At 53.1% G+C, this 13,607-nt stretch overlaps 1 protein-coding gene across 2 annotated transcripts in view; it reads right to left on the bottom strand.

The window, feature by feature from the left end:
• Window positions 1–13,607, bottom strand: part of EPB41L1 (erythrocyte membrane protein band 4.1 like 1) — a 106,448-nt gene that overhangs the window by 83,934 nt on the left and 8,907 nt on the right. The window contains exon 1 of one of the 2 annotated variants that reach the window (XM_034641712.1): window positions 10,298–10,376. The exons of the other annotated variant lie outside the window; for it this stretch is intronic. The gene's annotated coding sequence lies outside the window, so the exon portion shown is untranslated. Of the gene's footprint in view, window positions 1–10,297; window positions 10,377–13,607 lie in introns of those variants that run through there. 2 annotated transcript variants of the gene reach the window in all.

Below are 13,607 nucleotides of genomic sequence, written 5' to 3' on the forward strand. Positions count from 1 at the left end.
CGAGCCCCACGTCAGGCTCCTCTGCTGTGAGCCTGCTTCTTCCTCTCCCACTCCCCCTGCTTGTGTTCCCTCTCTCGCTGGCTGTCTCTATCTCTGTCAAATAAATAAATAAAATATTTAAAAAAAAAAGCAATAAAAGTACCAGCAACAAAACAGCTACTTTTTTTTTTAATAGTAATTTTTTATTATGTTAGTCACCACAGTTACCTTATCTTTATTCAATGCTCCAAACCATTCCTGAGAAGCAGGACCTAGTAGCCCCATTTTACAGATGAGGAAACCGAGATGTAACTCACGTAAGGACATCCAGCTAGGGCATGGCAGCACAAGGATTTGAACAAGTGTGTCTGACACTAAGTGTATACTGACCACTGCCCCACACCACATCTCTCAGAAATAAATCATCTGGCCCTACCCCTTTCCCACGGAGGTGAGGAAACCAAGACCCAGAGCAGGAGAACGACTCATCATCAGCCAGCATCTGTTTGTTTATTAAGCAGCTGCTGTGTGCTGTGAATGAAGAAAGCTTTTGACTCCCATGTTCATTGGTAGTTGGGCTATGACTACATATTGATTATTGTCAAAACTGAGCAATGGGCTCGTGGAGGTTCGGTATACTAGTCGCTCTAATTCTCAGCAGGTTTGAAATTTTCCATAATAAAAAAAAAGTTAAAATAAAGAAAAAAGGACAACAGAAAGACGGCGATAAGCATGTAAATTCTAAGTCTGGCTTGAATTTAGAAAACCAGTAAAATCACCTAAACTTAGAAATATTTTGCTCTGACCGTTTTGAAGGTCAGGAAAAGGCAAGTGTCACTGGAACCCACTTAGAAGCCTCTCTTCCTCCATCTTTCTATACAATGTTCTGTCTCTGTGCTGTTGCTAGGAAACTGGGGAGCCAGGAGAATCCCAGGCTGGCTGGCCAGGTCCTCTCCCCTACCTCACTGCCCCTCTGGGGGGTACAGTGCCCCTGCCCCTGGAGCTGACCCTAGCGGGCAGCTCTCTGACATGACGCAGACTGAGCTCCCGTCCGCCGCTGGGAGAGAGGTGAGTATAAATTCACAGAACCATGATGAGAAAGCAAATTACAGGCCTCTCTATGCAGGTCCCCAGCTCACAAAAACTTCCTAGCAGTCAGAGGGCCTTTACTCAGGTTGCTCCAAGTCTCCAGAGACAGCGAACACACACGAGGCAGGAGAGCGACTGTGTGAGTGAGGTGAGAGAAACCACCCAACAGAGGCAGAAACTGTGACCGGTGGGGATAGGGAGGCCACTGGGCGGCAGCACCACATAAGGGTCAAGGACGCTGGCCGCAGGTCCGCACCTAACCCGGCTCCCGGGCTTGGAGCCTCCGTCTTCACCCCTCCGAGCCTTCCTTCCTCAGCTGCAGATGGAGGATAATTCTGTCTATGGTACAGAGTGGACATAGGGATTGAATGGGGCAATACAGGGTGAGTGTGTAAGCACACAATAAAGAGTGGCTTTAAAAACTGCTAACCAGGGGCTCCTGGGTGGCTCAGTAGGTTAAGCGTCTGACTCTTGATTTCGGCTCCAGGTCACAATCTCAGGGTCGTGGGATCAAGCCCCGCGTTGGGCTCCGCGCTGAGTGTGGAGCTTGCTTGGGCTTCTCTCTCTCCCTCTGCTTCTGCCCTCTCTTTCCCTTGAGATTCTCCCTGCCTCTCCCTCCACACCACCCAACCCCCGCACGCTCTCTCTCTAAGTGCTAACCACATGATCCAGCAATTCGGGGATACACCCAAAAGATTTGAAAGCGTGGTCTTGAAGAGATATTTGTACACCTGTGTCCCTAGCAGCGTTATTCACGACCACCAAGAAGCAGAAGCAGCACAAGAGTCCAAAAACAGATGGACGGGCAAGCAAAATGTGTCCCACACATACGATGGAATAGTCTTCAGTCTTAAAAGGGAAGGAAATTCTGACACCTGCTGGAACATGGATGGACCTTGCAGTCATTATGCCAGTGACATAAGCCAGACACAAAGAGGCACATACTGTTTGATGCCATTTATATGAGGTGCATACAGTCGGCAGATTCACAGAGACAGAAGGTGGAGTGCTGGTTACCAGGGGCTGGGACGAGAGAGAGGACGGGAGAGCTCTTGTTTAATGGCTATAGAGTTTCGGTTTGGCATGAAAGAAGCTCTGGAGATGGACGTGGTGATGGCTCCCTGACAGCACGAATGTACTCAACACAGCTGATCTGTACGCTTAAAAATGGTGGAGATAATAAATGTATGTTATGAGTATTTTACCACGGCAAAAAAAAAAAATTAATTAAAAAACAAAGTACCAGGCAGAAAACCCCAAAACAGAGTAAAAGACTAAGAGACAAAGCTAAAGAGATAGGAAGGACTGGAAAAGTATGCAGAAACGGGGTGAGGCAAAGAGAAGAAACACACTCCACCCGCACACCCTTCTGAGGCCGCGGAGCACAAATGGAGGGCTTTCCAGCAAGGCCGTGCACTTCCAGGGTGCTCCGGGCCTGCCTCCTACCCGAATTTTGCCCCTACTCAGGCGCTGTTCTGATCATCACTGAAGCAGAGGCCTCTCGGAGAATCTGGCCTCACTCTTCCCCCCGCCCAGAATCCTCAGGGAAAGAGGGAAGGACAGAAGCCCAGAAGGAAGTGAAGGAAAGAATAACAGGCAGAGAGGACAAGGTAGCAGAGCAGCACGTGAAAAGGCCCGGGGGTATGAGTCATGTGTGGAGAGCACTCCAGGGTGGCTGGACGCTCAGGCATGCCGGAGAAGTAGGAAGGAGAGAGGAGGGCAAAGGGCAAATGTGGAAAGGCCTTTACTGACCACCTACCACACACTGGACACGTCCTGCATCATCATCTTAGCAATTTTCAAAGTAATCCTGACAGGCAGGTATGCATGTACCCATTTTATGGAGGAAGAAATGAAAATTCAGATAGATTAAAGTAACTCGCCCCAGGAAACACAGATGGTAAGGGGAGAGCTGGGATTCAAAAACCACGTGACTCCTAACCTTGTGCTTATTTCTTCAGCCCCTGGGATATCAGTACCAAAGGCCAAGAGTGTGGGCTCTGGAGTCACACTAGCTGTGTGATCTGGAGAAAATTACTTAACCTCCTGGGTGTCCATTTCCTCAGCTGTTGAGTGGGAATGACCATAGCCCCTTCATCATATAGTTTTAAGAAAACTAAATGAATACAATATTGCAACAGAAGTGCATTGTGCGCAGGGAAAACATAACGTAGCTTTTATTAGTCATTATGCTTAGGCCCCTAGGGACCATGCAAAGACTCCCACAGACAGACTGGCCACGTTGCTTGTCCCTGGCTGAGTCCATTGCAGTCTCTGGAGCGAGGCAGAGGCCAGACCCAGATCCCTGAGAGCGCCGAGAGCCCAGGCTGGACAGTAGCCCTGCAGCAGCAGCAGGAACATCCTGGAAATGACCTCCTCCACTCTCTTTTTTTTTTTTTTTTAAAGATTTTTTATTTATTTATTAGAGATAGAGACAGCCAGCGAGAGAGGGAACACAAGCAGGGGGAGTGGGAGAGGAAGAAGCAGGCTCATAGCTGAGGAGCCTGACGTGGGGCTCGATCCCATAACGCCGGGATCACGCCCTGCTGAAGGCAGACGCTTAACCGCTGTGCCACCCAGGCGCCCCTGACCTCCTCCACTCTCTGATCTCGACTCCATGGCCTGAGCAAATTGTTCTGCAGATGCTCCCTCAGTGGGACGTGGTCTAAGCAGCCCCCAATCTCATGGAGTGACCATAATAGAAACAAGCAGGGCTGCCAAGTTGCTACCCACTGGCCTCCACCATGGGATGACCCCTGCCCCTTGGCACCTTCTGGGGTGAGGTGACGTATAGTCGCAGAGCGTCAACACCAGGAAGGCCTTCGGAAACCCTCTAACTCCATTCCTCGTCATACGGATCAAACACCAAGGCCTGGAGATAAGTGGGGACCTACTTAAGGTCACACCATGAACCAGAGCAAAGCTAGAACACAACACTGGCCACCTAACTGCCTGGTCTTTCCCACTTATTTTGCCATTCCTCCATTTTGTCGTGTCAAATTAAAGTCTACATATTCAACTTTCAAGAGGTTTAGTCACCCCTATAAGCCTAACTCTGGAAGGTTGGCCTTATGGGAAAAGCAAGAACTTTGGGGACAGGCAGACTGGGTTCAAATCCCAGCTCCACCCCCTCCTTGCTGAATGGCCCTTCATTTGCTTACATATTAGAAGCTAAGGGGGCAGGTTATAGCCCTAGCTCTGCTACTCCCTGGCGTGCAAGTCACTCTGGCAATCCCTGCTTCAGTTTCCTCTTCTGTAAAGCCTGCCTCACGTAGTCATGAGTACAGAATGAGAAAAATATACGGGAAGGACCTGGCACAGTGTTTGCTATGGGCTAAGCACCTGGTAAACAATGCCTGTCACTAGTACAATATCTTAAGTCTAGAGCCAAGGCTGAAGCACGCCGCCAGCAGGTGGCAAAAGGTACCTGAGTCTCAAAGCTCAGTTCCCCTCATGGAATCATGGGGTGTTAAAGCTGGCAAGGGCCCCAGGTGACAGACAATAGAGTCATGACCCAGAGGGAAATGACTTGCTCAAGGTCACAGAGCAAGTTAATGAGGTGAACTAGAACCCAGATTTCTTGACTCCTACCTACTTAATTCTATAAACACGAGCGCTTAGTGTCCAGGCAGCTGTGCTTGTGCGTAGATCTGAGGGGGAAGAGACCCCAAATGCCAAAGTGTAGCTGCTCTCGGCCAGAACAGAACTGAGCAACTTGCCATCGTGGTGGACACGGGTCAGAAGCAGGGTGGGGCTCCGGGCTGGCAGAGCGGGCCAGCCGGGCCAGCCGCCAAAGTGGCACCATAGGCACAGCTCAGGGCCTTCTCATCAGCTACATAATAAAGTAATTATGGGATTAGGGATAAAATTAGTCATTTGTGTAATTATTTTGCTTAGAACAAGAACAGAAAGGGCCTTTTTTTTTAAAGAGTTGTTCCTTGGCCCCTTCCACGAGTTCCGCTGCAGAGATGCAGATGAGTGAACATAGACACAAACACATATACACACATCAGTGATGGCAACGGATAAACAGGGCTCCTTGGCTTCCTGGGGCAGTTCCTCGCCTGTCCTAACCTTCAAGGCGGGGCGCTATGTTCTCTGATGTTTGCCTCGTGGAACACTTTGTCGCATGGTCACAGGGTACACTCCTCCCCTCAGAGCCCTCCATCACAGAGAATCTGGGGATATGGTCTCTTAGGCCTCTCCCCAACCAAGCATAATTAGATCTGGGTTCCCCTGGCCTTTCCTCCATCATAGAGGCTGGTGGTAGGGTTCCCACAGTACCTGGGGGTCCACCAATCCAGAGAGACTCCTGGTATTGGTCACTGTGATAGGCAGAATAATGGCCCCCCAACGATGTCCATGTTCTAACCCCTAGAATCTGTATGTTACCTCACATGGCAGAAGGGACTTTGCACGTGTGATTACGTTAAGAAGTTTGAGATGAGATTCTCCTGAATCATCCACGTGGGCCCCATCTAATCAATCCTTAAGTCCTTATAAGTGAAAGAGGGAAGCAGGGGACTGAAAGTCACAGAAGGAGGTATGACGGTGGAACCAGAGGTTGGAGCGATGCCATTGTTGGAGCGGACCATGAGCCAAGGAACACGGGGCCTCTAGAAGTGGGAAAGGTCAAGGAACATGGTCTCCCCTGGAGTCTCCAGAAGGAAGGCAGCCCTGTCAAGTCCTTGATTTTAGCCCCATAAGGCCCAGTTCCAGACTTCTGACCTCCAAGACTATAAAGTAATAAATCTGGGTTATTTTAAGACACTAAGCATGTGGTAATTTGTTACAAAAGCAATAGGAAAGAAACTAATACAGCCACCTAAGGATCCTTGGAGCCCACCTTTCCCTCCAGGTTTGAAGCCCCTGACGAAACTCTCTCCCCAAGGACCAGCCAGGGGGATTCCTGGGGCCAACATGCACCCTAAATGCACCTCTAGGGATTACACTTGATAGGGGCCCAAACTCTAACCCAGACAGATATCTATGGGGGAAACAGCACCCCAGAAAAGGGGGGAAAGGGAGAGGCCCCACCTTACACTCTACTCCAGGGACTGGGCCCCTCTAACACATTCTCCAACACAGGGACACGGGCCTCTATAAATCAGACCATCCCCAAGGGTAGGCCAGCATCTGGGAAAGAGACCGCCCAGAAGGCCGGAAGCCCGGCCAAGTCACTAGGTGGCTTCCTCTCTCTGAACCTCACCATCGTCACCACACCTTGTGAGACGGACACTCTCATTATACCCATTTTACGGCTGAGGAGCTGGACTCAAGCAGGTGGAGAGGGGAGCCTGCTTTGAACCCAGGCTGCCTCACTCCACAGCCCTACCCGGGCCCCCTCCTAGCATGAATGACAGCTAGACAGAGGATGGTCCCGACACCCCCTGAGCACAAGGAACCGGTTCAGCAGACCTGAAGGGGGTCAAAAACAGCCTGCCCTTCCACTCGGTGGACGCTGGGCTTTCAAGGGGCCCAGCAATCTGGCAAAATCTACCAGGAGCTTGGAAGGGATCCGCAGCCCTTGACCCAGAATGCTACTCCTGGCGTCCCCCTGCTAACAGGCATCACCTAAAATACAGCAAAAGCACCTCGTGCAATGTTCACTGCAGTGTTATTTATCAGAGCAAAGACTGGAAACAACCTGAATGACCAGCAACAGGGAAAGCGGTGAATTGGTCTTGTATCTGATGGGACTCTATGTAACGATGCAGAAGGCCGCTCCGCAGACACGGCCGAGGGAACACGCGGGCCAGCCCTGAGACGCACCAGGAGGACTACGGCTACCCAAGAAAGGGGCGGAGGGGAGAGTGGGAAGAGAACACACACCAAACTCCCAACAATACTAAGGAGTCGCTTTTTCCCTCTTCCTGTTTTTTAAAATCCCTGTACTGTGTTGTTACCTTCTTAATTTAAAAAAAGAAAGTTTTCTCTAGAGGCGCCTGGGTGGCTCAGTTGCATAAATGTCTACCTTCAGGGGCGCCTGGGTGGCACAGCGGTTAAGCGTCTGCCTTCGGCTCAGGGCGTGATCCCGGCGTTATGGGATCGAGGCCCCACATCAGGCTCCTCCGCTATGAGCCTGCTTCTTCCTCTCCCACTCCCCCTGCTTGNAAAAAAAAAAATGTCTACCTTCAGCTCAGGTCATGATCCTGGAGTTCTGGGATCAAGTCCCGCGTGGGGCTCCCTGCCCAGCGGGGAGTCTGCTTCTCCCTCTGCCCCTCCTCCTGCTCATGCTCTCTCTCTTGCTCTTTCTCTCTCTCTCATAAATAAATAAAATATTTTTTAAAATAATAAAAAAGGAAGTTTCCTTTAAAAAACAACAATAACCATGATGAAGCCCTGAGGAACCCACGCAGGGAGACGTGGAGGAGAGAAGGGGGAAGAGGTGAACGAGAGGTGGCTGGAGAGGCAGTGGCAAAGCCAGAAAGAAGGGTGTGGTGTGGTGGAGATGGAGGAAAGAGAGGGAAGAGGGGGATCCCTGGAGTCAATGGGTCCTGCGAGGCGCTGGTACCTGGTGCTGGCCCATATGCCCCCGACCGTATTCACAAGGCAAGCCGAGTGCCAAGAAGGCTCTAGTCATTGGCCCCCCCCCCATGTTCCCCACTGAGGAGTCTCTGAGTGCTCCCACCATGACCTGTGTCCCCAGGAGTGGCATTCCCAAGACAAACCAAGCAGCAAGAGGAGCAACGATGTACCACACCCATGGCCACGGACTCCTGTCCCAGCCCAAGCAGAACACAGGCGGCCTCGCAGAAGAACCTGGTCAGGATTTTCCTGATCCATAACCACTCACCAATTCTACCACGTGCACAGCACGCGCGTGCGCGCACACACACACACACACACACTTGCTCCTTGGGCCCTTCTCCGCCTCTTTGAGACACGTCCCTCAGATTCTGGGCCTCCTGGATACAAGCAGACACACAGGCACACGGAGTCACACCCCCCCACCCACCCACCCACACACCCCCAGCCTGCTTCCTTCTCCTGAAAACCCCCTTCCTCCCTCTCTCCACCCACCTCATCACGGCCCTCAGGTCAACCTGAGCCCAGGAGGGAAGGTTCCCCAGCAATTCACGTCCAACTTCACTGTCCCACTCCTGCCCCCCCCCACACGCACGGCAGGCAGTGGCCAAGTCCGGGTTGCTGCTTCTATAGCCCAGACGTGGAGGGAGGCTGGGTCACAGAGGTAAAAGCTAAACTAGGTTCTGAAGGCCAGTGACCTAAGAAGACACCTCTGACCCTCCATCTAGTGAGCCAACAAGAAGCAGGGTTGAGTCACTACCAGATGGCCCCCATGACACCCCCATTCTAAGGACACTGGCAACCCTTCCTGCTGCCCACAGCCCATATGTACGGGCCATCCTCCCAGCCAGCCTGCGGTAATGAGCGTGGCTGGGCCAAGGCAAGGCCAGTATCAATTAGGCCACCCCCTTTCCTGCCAGTGAGCTCAGCCTCTTTACTTTGCTCTCATTTCAGCTCATCTGAAACATCCTCATTTGACGTCCCTGGAGGATCTTAAAAGTGTTATTCAAACATTAGCTCTGACACACAGCCTCCCCCACTCAGACATCACCCGCCCAAGGCAACACTTTTCTCTCCCTGCTGCTTGGCACTGCCAGGAATGAGCAGCTTCTACGGTCAGCCACGTCAAGCCCTCCAATCCAGACCTGACCCAGCTCCTCGCATTTTCAGGGCAGAGACTGGGGAAGGGGACGTGGTGCCTCCAGTATGGTGGACACGTCATTTTGTTCAACCTCTGTAACAGCTCCCTGAGGTAGCATTATGATTCCCACGCCACGGATGCCGAAACTGAGCCGAGCAGCCCTGCCAAGGTCACTTAGCCAACACGTGGCTGAGTTAGGCCCGGAACCCAGGACTGCTGGGCCCCAGGGCTCACCCCAGCAGGCCCCGTTCTACACACGGCCCAGCCCCTCCCTGAGCAGAGATGGGGCATCCATCACTGACCATCCTCGGCCCATTTACCCTGAGCCTAGTGACAGGTAGAAGGAATGACTTAAGAAAGGCTGCAGGGTTTGGGGCTTCTAGGAGAAACTTGAGAGAACACAAATTTCCTAGGAAGAAAAACAAACAAAACAGAACAATGCTAACAGCTGCTTGCAACTCCCTATTCTGCCATGCATTCGACCTGAGACAACACGGTCAGAGGCTAGATGGGAGTACAAAAGGCCAAAAAGAAGAGGCTGTGGGTTTTGTGGTTGGGGAACTCAGAACTGGAAGGACCAGAGGTTCAGCCCAAGGCCTTTGTTTTTACAGGTAGGGAAACTGAGGCCCAGGGAGGGGAAGGGGCCCACCTAAGGCCAGGAGTGAGTCTGTGGCTGTGGCAGGATTCGAATGCAGGTCTTCCGACTCTTAGGTTAGCTTTCCCGGACCTACAGAGTGAAGGGCCTGGAGCAGACGCTGCCCGGGAGAAACGAATGAGTGAATGAAGAAGCGGACCCATCACCTCTACGGCTGAGGGAGTGGGGCACAGAAATCTATGTGGTGCTTCCATGGGGACCGCAGCCTCACTCTGCTGTCTCACCCCATGAAGATGCAGGCAGGAGGAAGGCCCTTCCATTCACCAAAGCTCAAGCTCCACCAGGAGCCAATCACAGCGCTGGAAGGAGGCAGAAACTTTGGTTCCCCTGGCAACGCAGACAAAGGTCTCTCCTGAGCACAGCAATCAGCTGGAGTAGGGATGTGGACTGCCTTCCACCCCATCCAGAGAGGGTTCTCGTCTCCTTTCCTCATAAGGAAGGAACCAACCCAATCCTTTGGTGCTCACCCCCAGCCTCCAGCTACGCCTCTGGGCCCATCTCAGATTGGAAGGATGGGGACGGACGGGCTTCTGAGTGGGGGGCTGCAGACAGTACTTGAGTCCTGCCCAGTCTGCGGGTATCTACTGTCACCAGGTGTGTGCCTCGGAGCTGGGACGGGGGCCTGTGTGGATGTGTGTCAGTTCGTCATTCCCACGCTCCTCGGAGAGGCAGGGCCAGCTGCAGAGCCAAGCACGGCCTGGAGCAGGAGGACCGGCACCTGGCCCAGGCCCAGCTCTGGGATTAATTCACAACCGGACCCAAGCAATTCTCATCCGCTTTCCCAGGGGTCTCATTTCCTCCCATCTATAAAGTGCGAGATCTAAGACCCACGGTTCTCTGGAACAACAGCCCCCAGTCCACACTCATCAAAAAATAATGGGGAGAGGGGACGAGGAGGAGCTTACCTTTTGAAAGGTTGCCTAGCCCAGGCCAAGGCCCTTGGAATACACACCATGTCCCACTAACTGGAATTGCTTCTTTCTACACACTTTGAGGAAAAGAAGAAAATCACAAGAAAACGATGGTCCCTTGAAAACAGCTTCCAAACAACACCCCCAGCTTTGGTCACCTACGGGCCAGGCTGTCCCCTCCCTCGCCCAGTCCCTAGCACCACAAGGAGGAGGTGTGCACAGCGCTGGAGTGAGCAGTCTTGTCACTCAGGGAGGGGTCAATCACTCAGAGATTCCAGAAAGATTTTCCATATGGAGAGTCAGAATGAAAACAGAAGTTTCTCAGAAAGCTCCTTGATCCCAGAAAAGTCAAACTATTGACATCAAAACCCACATGCATCCGCTATGAGTTCAGCTCTGCAATCCCTCAGTCACCTTATCGAGAAATCCTGTAGCCATCCAGGACACGGCTGCCTTCCCTCCCCTCCCACCCCCACCCCTGCACCCTGATCTGGTTGATCCCTCTTCCCCACTTCTCCGTGCCCGAGTTTCTCAGCCCACCACACCCATAGCCTGCCCACTGTCCTCCGGCCTCCAGCCTTGCTCCTGCAACCCACCCTCTCACTGCCAGAAATCAGATCACCTCGTTCCCAACCCGACAGCCTGCAGTGGCCCTCATTGTCCCCCGATCAAATTCCAGCTCCTGGCCCAATATACACGTGCTCGGGAGTGGGGCCTGCCTGGGCTCCACTTTCCTTTCCTGCCATCCCAAGAGGGACAGCCATCTCCAGCCACTCCAGGGCACCCTCCTGTTTCATGCCTCTGCACCTTGCTCTTTGCACTGGGAATTCCCGCTGCCTCGAACGCCCTTTCCGAAGCCCCCGCTGTAGAGTGAAGGGGACAGCTCCCCTCACGGAGTGCTCGGTATGTGCCAGGCCCTTCGTGAGGCCTTGTGCATTCACTACTTCGTTTACTGTCACCAAGACCCTAGGAGGCCTGCACTGAAGGCGGCCTCTTGACAGCTGAAGAAACAGAATCAGACCCGTGACCAGGCAAGGCAGAAGTCACATGGCTGATAAGGAGGCAGAGCCAGGGTAGAAATTCAAGCATCTGCCACTTAGGCGGCCGGGCTGACCCCCCAGGGACAGTGCAGTGGCGGGCGATGTGGAAACAAAACCCCCAGCACGTTCCCAACAGCACCACTTCCGTGTGGGCCTCTGGGGATAGTTTGCCTCAGAGAGTGCCTCCAGAGGGGCCCCAGCCGGGTCCCCGTGTGCCCCCCGGCTGGCGCTCCCCACCACCACACAGCGTGAGCTCTGCAAGCACACACAGGGTCTGAGCTCACATGGCAGGAGGACCACTCTACAGCTACCACTACCGACCGAGCAAGGCCTCCCAGCAATGTCTCTCAGGAAGTCTAAACTCTCGGCCTAGCATCAGGGACCGCCAGGACCTGGTACCAGTTCGCCTTCTCAACCTTGCCCCCTGTAGCCCTGGTCCCCAGGCACACACGCTCAGCCACAACACACTGGGGGGCATTCACCATCCGTGTTGCTTCGCACTAAAAGCTGCTGTTTATTGAGCACCTACTAAGGGCCAGGCCCTAAGCCGGGCACTCTGCTAGCACTCGCATGTCTCTACAACTCATTCATTCATCCAGCGAATCCTGCTTGAATACCTACTATGTGCTGTGCAATGTGAAGTCAAGAGTGAATATGACATGGAAAATAAAACACAAACGGTTACAAACTGTGATAAGTGTAACGAGGAACCAAGAGGCAAAGGCAGAGAGCAGTCCAGCGGGGCGGGGAGGGAGGTGTCTAAGAAAGCTGAGTCGTAAAGGAGAAGAAGGACCCAAGGCTGCCAAGAGCCACAGAAAGAGAATTCTAAGCAGAAGGAACAGCAGGTGTAAAGGTCCTGAGGCAGGGAAGAATTTGTTACACAGAGAGAAGACTCCTACAGCTGAGCTGATGACAAGCGGGGAGCTACACGGCTAGAGGGGGAGGCCCAGACCAGCTTATTCAGGGCCCTACAGGCCATGGTAAGGAGTTGAGCTTATTCTATGGGCGGAGGAAAGACACTGAGTGACAAGGTCTGATCTGTGTTTTACAAACATCACTTTGGCTGCCACTTGGAAAGGAGACTTGAGAATATACATAATGTATGTAATTTATGCAAAGTAACTGGCATTGTGCTGGCTCAAAACACGCTAATTCCCTTTCCTTCTCTCTCTCCCCCTATCCCAGGCTGCAAATGTCCTCTTTAGCTTCTATTCCTTCTCCTGATCTCTACATTGTCAGAATTTGAGTTTTCTGAGGACATATGATCTGCACACTTGACTGTCAGATGTGATCCAGCAAAAGGATACGATTTGCCCGGCGTCGTACGCTGGGGCTGTGGCAGTGGAAGAGAGGGTGCCTTCCCTTTCCCCTGAACGGGACCCTGGGTTGATCTGCACGTCAGGAGGAAGCAGAGGCAGCCCAAGCTGAGGCTTCCCCCTGGGTTCTTCTTCTCCCCCACCTTACCATGGAGCAGCTCAGAGAGCCTGGTCTCACGCAAATTCCAGGCTCAGGAAAAGGGAGACGGGCCTAGAGTAAGCCCCACCCCTAGGTACACTCTCTTTCTGCTGAAGCCAGCCAAGGGCAGGCCAGAAAGCAGACAGAAAACCCTTCTAATGGAGACTGGATACTGGCTAGGATGTTAGCTGCTCCCGTCACCACTCCCAGGAAGCAAGCAAGGGTTGTGGCCCTCATTTGACCTGTTCTGAGGCCCTGGGTGTGCTCTAACTTGTTCCGGAGATGGAGAGAAAATGGCGGACCTTTAACTGGAATCCTAGCATGTGGCTGCGTAAGGATTGAAAAACCCAAAGCCCCACTGGACAGATGAAGACACTGAGGTCCAATAAGGGATCTGCCCACAGTCACATGCTGATGAGGACTCCCACAGCTCTGCTTTCCAGCTCCCCGGGCAGCTTCCCTGAAAGAGGACAGAGGGGAGGCTGGAATTGGGGGGCGGGGGGGTCAAGGACAGGGCAGCACTGCCTCCTCCGGCCTGCCCTGCCCGAACTCCCAGATTTCCCACAGCTCATGGGTGTGGCAAAACCTGCCAGACCAGTCCCCACGCCAGGGCCAAGTGGCACAGCGCGGAGCTGCAGGGCCTCGGGTAGGTAGGCTACAGACACCGGGAGCTGGGGGGCAGGGCGGGCCCAGAGAGGTTCTTCCTCCCCCTGCTGGCCAGGCCACATGGGCACTGCCCCGGGGGGCCAGGATGGGGTCTCACACCTGGAATAAGGCACAGCCAGGACGCACCAGGCGTCCTGTCCCCA

The sequence above is a fragment of the Ailuropoda melanoleuca genome, chromosome 13 (assembly GCF_002007445.2).
Source record: "Ailuropoda melanoleuca isolate Jingjing chromosome 13, ASM200744v2, whole genome shotgun sequence".
Lineage (NCBI taxonomy): Eukaryota > Metazoa > Chordata > Mammalia > Carnivora > Ursidae > Ailuropoda > Ailuropoda melanoleuca.